This window comes from Papio anubis, chromosome 5 (assembly GCF_008728515.1).
Source record: "Papio anubis isolate 15944 chromosome 5, Panubis1.0, whole genome shotgun sequence".
Taxonomy (NCBI): Eukaryota; Metazoa; Chordata; class Mammalia; order Primates; family Cercopithecidae; genus Papio; species Papio anubis.
The window spans coordinates 10501022-10514462 of NC_044980.1; the positions used below are offsets into that span (position 1 = coordinate 10501022).

General features: G+C 37.1%; 1 protein-coding gene across 5 annotated transcripts in view; it reads right to left on the reverse strand.

Annotated features, from left to right (window-relative positions):
• The window catches only part of CTNND2 (catenin delta 2), a 942602-nt gene that overhangs the window by 423603 nt on the left and 505558 nt on the right, over positions 1-13441 (reverse strand). The gene's annotated exons all lie outside the window — the stretch shown is intronic.

Sequence of the window (13441 nt, forward strand, 5' to 3'; positions counted from 1 at the left end):
GTAATAATACACATCTAGACTATAGCATAACCATTAAATCATTCTTGATCCCCCTCTTTGACTGTTTTAGACAATAGTATCACTTCTGATAAGTATGAGCAGATTACAAGTTCCTTATTTTTTTCTTTTTAAGAATGGAACATGACTTTATATTTTGAGTGAGACATGATGTGGATCACCTTTCATAAAAATAATGCATCCTCTTTTAAATAACATTGGTTCATAAAATCTTTGGCACTTAAAGCCTTCCCAATCCCTCTGATTTTCTGACAGAACTTTGAAACAACATCAAGATATTTTTTCATCAGTATTTGAAACAACATGAAGAGAAATTTTCATCAATATTTTATATTGAATAATATGCCAATTAACTAGTACAGTTAATTTTGGAATCTATGCAGTTTCTAGAAAAAAGGTAACCAAGGAAATAAAAGTATTTTCATCCACCCACAACTTCATCATGAAGAGTATAACAAAAGTACAATTGCAATCCTTTTACTTTTAAGAAACCCAGTCCTGAGAAAACAGTATGTACCAGATGGTGACGTTTCCAATAGCCTGGAAAAAAAATCATTTATTCCATCCTAATGGTATTAAATCACTGAATATAAGGAAGTCTCTGAGGGGAGATGCATTTAGAGTTTGATTCTGGGCGCCAGTAACATATGGTCCCCATCACTGCTATGGAAGCTGCCAGACCCAGCAGAGTCAAAGAATAATGTCTGAGGTCCAAGTGACAGGCAGGCTGAGATATGGGAGAGCCTCTGGAGGTTGGGCAAGTGGAGACTAACCGTAAAGCGGAGGAGAAGGAGGTGGGCACTGGGAAGGCAATGACAACTGTGGCTAAGGGCTTTACCCTTGGTCCCTCTGAAGGTCACATCTTAATGGTGGGAGTGAGCTATGATGGAAAAGCAAAGGCCCTTTCAGCTGGGTGGTCACCATTCTATCTGACAATGGGGGGCTGCCCACTGAGCCTTTCTTGGCTGTTTCTTTTTTGTACAGTCTACCTGGGCATAATGGTTTGCACTGGCTATACTCTCCTCCCCCTTGAGATAGTAATGCATCCTAAAGTTAAAAGAAGGTTACAGCAGATACGACAGCGCACAGACCTTTGGAAATATCAAAAGAATGAAGTAAATAAAATAAACACATAAACAAAATATTTAATTTCATGGAAGTAGTTTAGCATTATCTTAAAACAGATAGTTGCATTCCTTATTATTTGTCCTTCAAAGAGAATGCGGGAATTGCTCTTACGAACTTTTTTGAATATGTAGTTAGCAAGTTAGATAACTTTGTACATTCTGAATAGACTCATACAATTATCTCCAGAAACCTACAAACGCTGTCTATACAGGATCTTCTAATGACAATGTAAAGTCCCTTTTCAAAAGAATTTCAATTAAAAATATGGTTTACTTGCTCCCAGAATATATATGATAGAATAATGAAATCTATTCACCTTTTATAGAATCAGTTTTGTATTTGATCAGTACTCAATGAAAACTAACCAGGATTTTCTATCTCATTACTGTATTCATACATCTCAAGCACTGAAACCTAGATGTACTCTGACAAAAGTAATTGCAACAATGAGCAATGTATCAGAATATTACAACACTGACATATCACCTGGCAAGGACAGAACAGTGAAGACAATAGCCAAAACTGTGTACGCATTTTAGAATGATGTTTTTCCACTGCTCACTAGGTTTTAAGTCAGTCTCATTTATTCATTCCAATTTTGGAGAGCACAGACATATGAATATACGAAACTGGTGAAAATTTTAGGACAATTCTTAATTACTTTATAATGAAAGTACAATTTAAATGTAACTAACTTTCGATTAGCTTTATTAATATTACTGTGCAATGAGGTAGAAAATACAAATTTGCTGAGGATTTAAAAAGCATTTATAGTTTTGGGCTTTAAATTATGACTTTTTTTCCTCTGGAACTTTTGACTTTATATCAAGCCTTGCTTGGGCTAGAGGTAAAATGAGGCTGTGGTCCTGAACCTATGGAATCTATGACCTGAAGGACACAGGTAATATGGAAAGAAATGGTAGAGGAAGAGAAAGAAGCTGGGCCCTAACATTTCACCCAGGGAAATTGCATCTTTAATGCAATACATTAAATTGCATGCTTTAGCAGAACATCTGCTTCAAAAATTGCATCTTTAATACAATGATTTCCAGAAGACATCTGAACGGTGGGCGGCAGTGGATCATCATGTCCTTCTTGGCCACAGAGAGCGGAAGCCATGCTCCCGTTTGCCTTCAAGACACTGACCTGAGGGGTCACAGTGGCTTCTTTGACCATTCTCCGTGATGGAACAGTCCTCAGAACTGAGCCCAAGGGTTTTCCCAAAATGAATCACCCCGTGAGCCAGAAAGAGAAGGTGAAACCATTTCCTGATAAACTGATAATGCTTAAGACAGTTTTCTGTCTTTGTTCTGAACAAAACCCACTAGTCTTAACTGGATAGAGAGAAGAAATTCCAAGGGAACTACGAAGTTGATCCCATTAACTCTAAGAAGATATATGAAGCAAGGATCTTTAGTGTAACACCAATGTCTCAATATGTTTTCACATGTATGAATTGGTTAGAGACTACACAGCAACCTGTGGAAAAAAAAAAAAAACTGCATGATCTTCATTTTTGTCCTAGAAGTACAAGCAGAGGCAGAGAGAGGTTAAATTGTTAGCCAGCGTCACCCATATGGTAACATGAAGAGGCTTGGATCTTTATCTTCTGTCTCCAAGTCCAAAAGTTGCTGTTGTTTAACATCAAAGCACTGTTTCTTTAAGTCATATATACATATCAGCAGTTTAAGGTTGAAAAAGTCCTGTGTAAACAGAAATCCACTTGTTTCCAGGAGAAAGCTTCATGCCTCAGATTTTGTTGCTTCTCCAGTGAATTGCTGCTTACAGATTCCAGGTGCTGGCTACAGGAAACTCGCTGTCCACTACTCGTGGGACAAAATCAATCTCAGAAGATGTAGAGGTTGAAATGTCACTTTTCTGCATAAAAACTCAGACCCACTTACAGGTCATATCAACACAGACATATATAACACAGACACAATATGGCCAGCTTCTTCTGATCAGATTAACTGAGTATTTTAGAGTTTCCATGATTATGTGCACTTGTTCTGTTTGCATAGTGTTAAAGAGACTTTATGTGGAATTGCTAATATTGGCCTGCTTTAGCTGAACATCTGCTTCAGAATACAGTAGACCTTCAATTAAAGAATATACTTTGTAATAATACAGAAGAGGCCAGAGGTCTACAATATGGCATTCCCGAGTTATTCTATAAGTCACAACCACACTAATGGAGTATCTGAACATGTGTTGAAAAAATTCCAGGACTGGACGTCCACAGACCTGGGCCCTAGCCCATCTTCATATTTATTTGACCACAGATGATGATGACAAAGATGATGATGACAGTGATAGTAATGACCAGTTAACCTTTTTTGAGTATTTAGGAAGCTCCAAGGATTGTCCTGAGCAGTTTCCATCTACTAACCCATTGAATTTTAATGACATCTAAACGAGGAAGGTACAACCATTTCCACTGATGTCGAGGGAACTGAGGGATCCATTAACTGAGCCCTCACAGTTACTGGTGGGCCTGGGGTTAAAACAAAATAGCAGATTGGCTTCAGAATGTGTGTTCTTAAACACACTTCAGGATTCTGTCACGACAAATTTTAATCTTTCCAAATTTGAACACCTAAGCAGATAATGGATGTGCAAGTGCTTGAAAAAATTTTAACTGCTATACAAATATCAGTTATTCTTATCTGATTATCTAATTGCATAGCCACATGGTCTGATAATAATAAAACCTTCCATGGGGTTTTTTTGGTCTTGAAAATCTTATTGCAGGACTGTCCCACACATCATTTATGTTTTCTTTCAACAACCTGCAAGCTTTCATCTTACAAACAAGACATACATGGCACAGTTCATTAAAATGGCCTGTATGCAATAAAACAGCAGCAACAACAAAACTAATATCAGAGCAAATAGATGAGAAGCTAAAATCTTTTGGCACTTAGAGACAGTTCTCTGTTTCCTCAGTCTGAAATTCTTTTTTCCATCAACCTCAAAACTCATTCTCCAACTTAAACTTCTGCTTAAAAGTCACCTCCTGATATTTTAATAGAAAATATTAAGTAAGAATAAAGGAAACAGACGGTAGAATTTATACACAAAAGGGTTATTGGAGATTACAAAATCAATGAGAAAAATTATTGATTATTTCTAAAATTACTGAACTGATTTAAATAGGTTCAAAGCACTTTGATCAGACTTAACTCTGCAGAGTAAAAATATTCTGTTAAAATTTCACTACTAATGATTTCATTTGTAGCAGCAGTTTCGCCTTTATGGGTTCCGGAAGAACCTGCCCATTTACAAACGTACTTAGAGTAAGAGGTAGCTACTGGTGATAAAGTGGTTGTTTTCTCCTGATCTTCATTAGTAACTTATAAAGCTCATTTGGAGGAGTTTCTCTGAGGAGGTCCCCTAAAAATAGTGGTTCATCGCATCTACCATTCCAAAAATCAACTGAGAGAAAAAGCCCAAGGGGCTCGTTATGCAAGAAAGCTTCAGAGTTGATGCAGTTGTTCTATGGGCAGGTATGTTTTTAAATTTCATTCCTAAGCCTCTGTCTCCAGAACATCTATTTCATCTGGTCAGTTGCTTTCAATGTGTAATGCTTTATATGAAAATGAAAACGTTAATGATCCTAGGAATCTAGAAGTACCCATTCAGTTTTTAAACTGATTTAGACTTAACCAATGTCCTTGGCTTAATTAGTATGCTTTTCCAAGTTTGACTACTGTGGATGGATACGTATCGGGTTGGTGACAGTAAGTCACTCACCTTCTTTTCCTTTTTTTAAAATTTTATTTTACTGGGATACATGTGCAGAATGTGCAGGTTTGTTACATAGGTATACATGTGCCATGGTGGTTTGCTGCACCCATCAACCTGTCATCTAGATTTTAAGCCCTGCATGCTTTAGGTATTTGTACTGATGTTCTCCCTCCCATTCCCTCCCAGCCTCCAACGGGCCCCAGTGTGTGATGTTCCCCTCCCTGTGTCCATGTGCTCTCAATGTTCAACTCCCACTTATGAGTGAGAACATGCAGTGTTTGGTTTTCTGTTCCTGTGTTAGTTTGCTGAGAATGATGGTTTCCAGCTTCATCCATGCAAAGGACATGAACTCATTCTTTTTTATGGCTGCAAGGTCACTCGATTTCTTTACAATGGTGTAAAATGGAAGACATGAGCAAACTGACATTTATCATAAAAATAACTCTCATATATAAAACTTTAGTTTGGAATGTATACTCAAAGAATTTTATCATGAGTGAGACTGCACATGATATTGTAATCACAGAAGTGTACTTTTCCTCACTCACTCCAATTCCCTACTATACCTTACCAAGTTTTGTCTTTAGATTATTTGCCATTAAAATTAATGTAGCACATAGAGAAGAAAAACATTATATATTTCTTCATAAATCGTCTAAAGAGGATCTGATACATTTGTATTTCTCACTATCAATACTTGTGAAAAGAAATAAAACATTAATAGAAATCGGTTTCGAAGAAAATAAAATGAAAAAGTGAAACTCAGAAAACACTGCGGTTTGTGAATGGGAACACAGGAGTTTAAAGAATCAGTCTTTGATTTCCCACACATCACACCTTTCCCCCCGTGATCTGCATGCCTTGCTGGTGGATTTCTTTCAGGTCTTTGATTCAATGTCTTCTCACAATAGAGGATTTCCTGGCCTTCTATCATTTTTTATTCTAGTGGTTCTCAAAACCCTTGGTCTCTTAACCCTCAAAATTACAGAGGACTCCAAAGAACTTTATTTTATCTGGGTTATATAGGATGCTAGTCACTCAAAATGTTTCCAACAGAAGAATACGCAGCACACATTCCCAGACCTGTCAGGGACATGACATTGTTACATGCCACGTAGTCTCTGGAAATCTTCAACAACATTCGTGTGAGAAAAAGCATGGGAAAGCAAGTATCTCTTCGTATTATTATGGAAACGTTTTGACTTTAAAAGTCCCCAACAGGGGCCACGAAGACCCTGGAATTCCCAAGTATACTTTGAGAAAAGGTGCTCTACTCCACTGTTGACCTGGCTTTGTCCTTCCACAAAGCCATTATGGATCTGGCCCTTCAGTGTTGAAAAGGTTGATTTTGGCCTTTTCTGACTAGAATGTAAATGCCACAAGGACAGAGGCCCTTTGTTCCTGCCATTAATAAGTGGTTAATATATACATTTAACAAAATAAATGACTGGAACATCCACCTGTGCCTACAGTGATATAATAAAAACCCAGTACATTAAGAGTTGGGTGCATCAGTTACTATTCAAGTGCCTTAGTGTTTGATCAGTATCAGTATTCATTTTTCTCTTTCTTCTTCTTTTTTTTTTTTTAGACAGAGTCTGGCTCTATTGCCCGAGCTGGAGTGCAGTGAGGCAATCTCGGTTCACTGCAACCTCCACTTCCCAGGTTCAAGCGATTCTCCTGCCTCAGCCTCCCAAGTAGCTGGGATTACATGCATGCCCCACCATGCCCGGCTAATTTTCTGTAGAGACAGGGTTTCGCCATGTTGGCCAGGCTGGTCTCGAACTATTGACCTCAAGTGATCTGCCCACCTTGGCCTCCCAAAGTGCTGGGATTGCAGGCATGAACCACTGTGCCTGGCCAGTACTCAAATGTTTTAACTTTTGGGGGAATCCCTCAATACATTTTCATAATGTGTTACCGGGAGAGTTCTCTCCTTCCACTGCTTATTCTAAGGCTTTCTCACTGGGGCTGGCAGCCTCTTTGCTTTTTCTCATACCGATGGCAGCTCTGAAACTGTCCTCACTTCCCGTAGCTTTCATCTAATCTTCAAATTTGTGTTTTGGGAATCTACAATGCCTTGACAATTTCAAGACCAGGAAATTCCCACCAGGTTCTACACACATTGTGCTCCATCCCAGAAGATCCTGATAACTCAAGTGTGAATGGGGTCTTTAATGAGAAATCTGCATTGTTTTCTCTTATTAAGCATATGGTTAAAGAGCTCTTCTTACTTGATGCCTTTGCCTATTCCTTAAATTCTTAGGTTTTCCTCTCAGCTGGTGACCTTGTTAGAGAAGGTATAACATGCTTCTGAAACATCTACATGGTAGAAGGAAATCTAACAAAAAGAAATTAGGCGGGGCACGGTGGCTCATGCCTGTAATTCCAGCCACTTGGGAGGCTGAGGCAGGAGAATCACTCGAACCCAGGAGACAGAGGTTGCAGTGAGATGAGATTGCACTACTGCACTCCAGCCTGGTAATAGAGCAGGACTCCATCCAAAATAAAAAGGCCGGGCGCGGTGCCTCAAGCCTGTAATCCCAGCACTTTGGGAGGCCGAGGGGGCGGATCACGAGGTCAGGAGATCGAGACCATTCTGGCTAACACAGTGAAACCCCATCTCTACTAAAAATACAAAAAGAAATTAGCCAGGCATGGTGGTGGGCTCCTGTAGTCCCAGCTACTTGGGAGGCTGAGGCAGGAGAACAGCGTGAACCAGGGAAGCCGAGCTCGCAGTGAGCCGAGATCATGCCACTGCACTCCAGCCTGGGTGACAGAGCAAGACCCTGTCTCAAAAAAAAAAAAAAAAAAAAAGAAAAAGAAAAAGAAAAAGAAAAAGAAATTAAACACCAGCTGAGAAACAGATAGAAATACTTTCTGGAAGGGAGGATAGTTACAGGTTCCTGAAGGATTTTATTATTTCCTGTGGGCCACCTATGTGTTTTCCCTCAGTTTTTGCCCTCACCTTCCATTTTTGCCACTGCTAACCTCCCATTACTTTCATACACCCAAGGTAGGGGGGAAAGTAAGTGTAAGTGAATTTCAAAAGGAATGGTAGCATCAGCCAACTTTAGACCTGGACACCATGACAAACTTCTGGAAAGAACAGTCTTATTTGTATTTTAAAAACTTGGACCTCCCAGCACTTTGGGAGGCCGAGGCGTGCAGATCACCGGAGGTCAGGAGCTCAACACCAGCCTGACTAACATGGTGAAACTCCATCTCTACTAAAAATACAAAAATTAGCCAGGTGTAGTGGGGCACGCCTGTAATCCCAGCTACTTGGGAGGCTGAGGCAGGAGAATCGCTTGAACCTAGGAGGCAGAGGTTACAGTGAGCTGAGATTGCGCCATTGCACTCTAGCCTGGGCAACAAAAGCAAAACTCCGTCTCAAAAATAAATAAATAAGCAAACAAACAAACCTGGACCAAAGAGTATATGATAAAGTGATTTCATCGGGAATGAACAATTAGGATAGCTCAACTGACTCAAATAGACACATTTTCAGGCTATGGGGTCTCCAAGGCCGGGTGACAGTCCTTGGGCACCTCTGGGGTGAGGGAGGTTTTCTATCCTGTTGGGTCTATCGGAGGACCTGGTTTCCACTATAATAGAAAGCAAAACAAAGAAAACAGCCCCTTTTCACTGACCATGACTTTCATTTCTTCAGCCAATTTGATGAATGGCTTTATCATTTTGGTTATTATAATTTTCATGAAAAATTTACTCTCCTAAGATGTCTTCTGCATCTTTTGGTGTTATGCTTACAGGAATTATGAAAACATTCACTTCACAAGGATGCCTCTCTCACCTTGATTATTATTATTACATGAAAACATAGGGAATTAGGTTTTGTAGCCTTTAAATAACCTGATCTCTCAAACATCTCTTGTGAATTAAGTATATTCACAGTAATTAAAATAAAATGATAAGACTGTAAGTCAACATTGAATAATATATTCACCTCTGTTAAACTATATATGATTATTGTATTTTAATTCCACCTGCTTAGAATGGTAACATATATGATTGATTCCTGAGTTTTAAAAATATATTCAGATTTGAAAACTTAGAATAACATGTACCTTTTAACCATAACACTCAGAATATATTAGCTCTGAAGATTTTCTTCCTACTGAATAATGGAATTTTCTAAAATATGACAGAACTTCAATTCACTAATATGCTACAGAAAAAATAATTACTGTTGCAAAACACAATACTTAAACAAATTAACAATCTGTAGTTAAACATACAAGTTATTTTTTTTTCCAGGCTGTCCTTTCTATTTCTTATTTTGACTGACAACATTTTTGTGAATTACTAGCTAAGATATAATCACCCTTATTTCCGAGTTTGTATCTAACAGGATGCACAGATTAAATTAAGTACTTGGTCCTAGGCAATTCAAGTCACATTATTCATTATGTAGAAAGCTAATGGCCCCAAGCTTCTGTTGGTAAATTATTTTTTGTTGTTTTGTTTTGTTCCACTGAAGCAACAGCAATCTCTGAAGCAATTCTCCTAGTGACTCAGAGACACTTATTTGTTAAAATTGAAATTATACAGCCAGTAGTCACAAAAAAGAGGCAGGGTGGCAAAGGTTGTGCACACAGTTTACCAAGTGTTTCAGATAGCACTGTTGAAAATACACAAAGTGTTGGAAAACATTGGTAACTGTATGACCCAATAAAATCAGCATAGCAGAGCAGTTACTGCTTGCCTTGAGGTCAAGAAGATGCATACTATGATTCAGATTTTATTTTAATCAGACCTTTGAAAGACAAATAGCAAAAAGCTTTAAATAAAACAAATTAAGAACTATGCGCTTATGGGGTGAGACTGCTTTCCATTTTAGAACTTTTCCAGACTCAGTTGAGACAGTATTTAGCCTTGTTTTAGTCCCTTTTGAGTGAGGATTAAGAGACTGGTTCTCAAGGGCAGGGTGCCAGGTCCAATTTAGCATTAGCTGGTTCATAGCTAATGAATCCATTGATTGAATAATCACTGACTGCCAGAATCTAATGGGCTTTTCCTAATTAGATGAAATCTGTCAATGTGCCACTGCATATCTATTTGCTATGTTTCTATATGGGAGAGATAAATACGGTATACGGTCGTTCCACTATCGAGGAGGATGCTGTGCTGCCAAGTGCCGTACACTCATTCTCTGCTAGTCCTCCGCATAGAAAGGATGTCTTGCAGCTTGGCTTCTGGTTGGGTTTGGCCAATGGGAGGCAGGAGAAGGAGATTGGAGGCAGGAGGAAAAAGAGATTATATCATTGATTCCCTCCTTGCTGCCAGACTCTGCCGGGGCTAGTTCCTCGATTTCCCTTAGGGTCTTAGGGTGGTAAGGGCGTCTGTCTTCTACTGACTGAATACCACAACATGCACTCTTTGTTCCCTTAATCTTGCCCACCTCTTCATAAATAGTACCTGAATTAAATTCTGTTCAGTTAAACTCTTTTGAATAGAATCTATATCTCATCTGGAACCTCACTAATACAGATAAACATAGAGCAATGTAGATTTTTATTCTATGATCCTCTGAACACTTAAAATTAGCAATACTCATCCCCAAAATGATAGTTATCTACCTAATATGTTAAAATGATTTTCCTAAATTTTACTCAGTTACTTCAGTTTCAAGGTGACTCAAATGGTTCTTAAGAATAATAATATTCTTTATGTGACTACGGTTCAGAATCCTTTGGCATACAACTTTTGAATGATACTTTTTTCACCTGCTTTTTTGTTTTGTTTCTTTTCCTTTCTTCAAAGCAGGATACAGGAGCTTTCAAAAGAAATTATCAACTAAAACCCTAAGAGTCTTCAATAAGACAGTTCAGTACATGACAATATAAACTGACTAATCTTTCTGAAAAATAAATATTTGGTGGTTACCAAATATATTTGGAAAGACCATATTGGAGCATTTACTTTCCCTATTATAAACCATTTGTAGGTAATTTTTGAATACATATTGCAGGCCAACTAAAGTGAAAGCTAAAACATTTTCTTTCCATTTTTCTTGTGTGTAAGTTTCTCAACTAAGAGAGCTCAGTGCTATTATTTGACTTACAGAAAAAAAATCATCTATCTGCTCTATCTCTTCTGACATTGATCTTTGACTATTTTACTTTATATTACTTAATCTCTGCATTACTTTTATCATGTCCATCTTACTAGTTTCTTGCTATTTATTTAGCTCTGTTAAGGTTTTCCCCAAATAAGTACAACATTATTTTGTTTTCTATTTTTAATAATGAAGTTAAGATGCCCTTTGAATGTGTTTTTTTCCCCACACTTCTGTTTTCACTAAAAATGTTCCTGTTTTATTTGCTTGGTAAATACTTTGCAATTTTCTTTATTATTTCCATTTGATACAGTAAATATCCAGAAGTATTTTTCTTAGTTTTAATACTATTTCATTTTGCTTACTATTTTATTATTTACTTTTAATGTTGGTAGATTTTTATCCAAGAATATGGCCCTCCATACTTCTTAACTTTTATAATTGCCTTTATCTTCCAGTAGCTGGTCAATTTTTATACATTTTCCTTGGACATATGTAACAAACATATACTATCATGCAATAAATAAAACCTCTAAAATTTATTTAATCCATGATTTTCTTAATTTGTTATTTCAACATTTTGTGGCTTTGCCTTCTAGCATTCTGTCTGATTCATGAGACGTGCATTCAAATGTTCACAATAATATTTTTAATTAATTTCTTTTATTTTTAGTAATATTTGTTTTAATATTCACACACTGTGCTGTTTAGTGCACACAAGTTCATTAGATTTGAGTACGAGTTTAACACATCTTTATAAGTTAAGACAGCTCAGTACATAACTCCCATCTTTGGCCCTGCTAAGTGATTCTGTACTAAATTCCAATTTATCTCACGTGACTCTTCCAATCCCACTCTTTGCACTGGTTATATTTGGCGGCAATACTTTGACTATTCCTTTAATTTCAACACTTATTTCATTAAATGTTATGAATAACTCATAACTACTTTATCTTTGTTTACTGCAAATTTGAACTTTAATTCTTTTCAGAGGAGAATTTAGAATGCTTACATGCAGCATTAGATTGATATACCTAAATTATCCCTTCTATTTTAATTTGTTTACTTTTTATTTAACTCATTCATTACTTTATTTTCTGTACTTTCCATTTATTAAATGTTACTCCTCCTAAACTCATAATCAAATATATTTTTATGTAAAAAATGAGATTTCCACTATCATCTCCCCCTTCCCCAACAAGGCAAACTATTCTGTTGCTGCTCTCCTTACTCGCTAATAAGATGAGTGCATGTGTTTCAAATATTCATTAAATGTGTTCTAACTAGAGCTGTCCCTACAACAATGAGTGAAAAGAGGTAACTACACATTTTTCAATACAAAATACAGAGAAGAAGGATAATACCAACCAATCTTTTCTTACGAATTGTATTAAGAGGATGCATACGGGTATAAATAAATCTGTGTATGCACAACAATGTTATCCTAAGAGTAATGGTATTACAAAGATTATAGAGAAAATGAGCTAATCTGTAAATTAAATGGTTTTCAAGATCAGTTTGTCATCTTATCCTTATGTCTTCCTTTTGCATGACAAAGCTTAGTGGGTATTGGAGGAAATTTTATTTTTTAAATTAAGGAATAAAATGCTTCACTGGTTTTTGATGTATTACCAGGATAACACCTATTTTAATGATGAAATTTTTAGCCTTTTGTGGAATTTTATTAAGTAAAAAGAATTTTATGATTTATTTAAAGAAGGTTCATTTCAACTCCTAAGACGCAACCATTCTGGTTGAAAAATATGTCATTAAGTGGAGAGAAAGTGATCTTTAAATATTCTATGGAATTAATATAGCAATGCAAGATGGTTAAATACAGAAATGTAAGAATTTATTGCATAGTACCTTAGCATAGTACTAAATAGATAATACTAAGAGTACACAATTTTTTTTTCCTATTTTGTCATATAATTGCTGCTTTTTATGATTTCTACCAACAGTGATGTGTATGAGTAAAACATTGATAGGTAATTTTTTTTTTTTTTTTTTTTTTGCCATGGAGTCTCATTCTGTTGCCCAGGATGGAGTGCAGTGGCGCAATCTCGGCTCAGTGCAACCTCTGCCTCCTGGGTTCAAGTGATTCTCCTACCTCAGCCTCTCGAGTAGCAGGGACTACAGGCATGCTCCACCACACCTGGCTAGTTTTTGTGTAGTTTTAGTTTTAATAGAGACAGGATGTCACCATCTTGGCCACGCTGGTCTCAAACTCTTGACCTCATGATCTGCCCACCTTTCGGTTTCCCAAAGTGCTGGGATTACAGGCATAATCCCAGGCACCGCGCCCAGCCAACATTGACAGTTAATTTTAAGGCAGACATTGTGTTGACTACAAAATATACGATGAGTTCATAAAATGCAGTACTGTAGATACTGAAAAGGATATCAGACAACAGTGAGAATCACCAGTATGTCAGTAATTAGTGCGAAAACTAGATGCCAACTACTGAC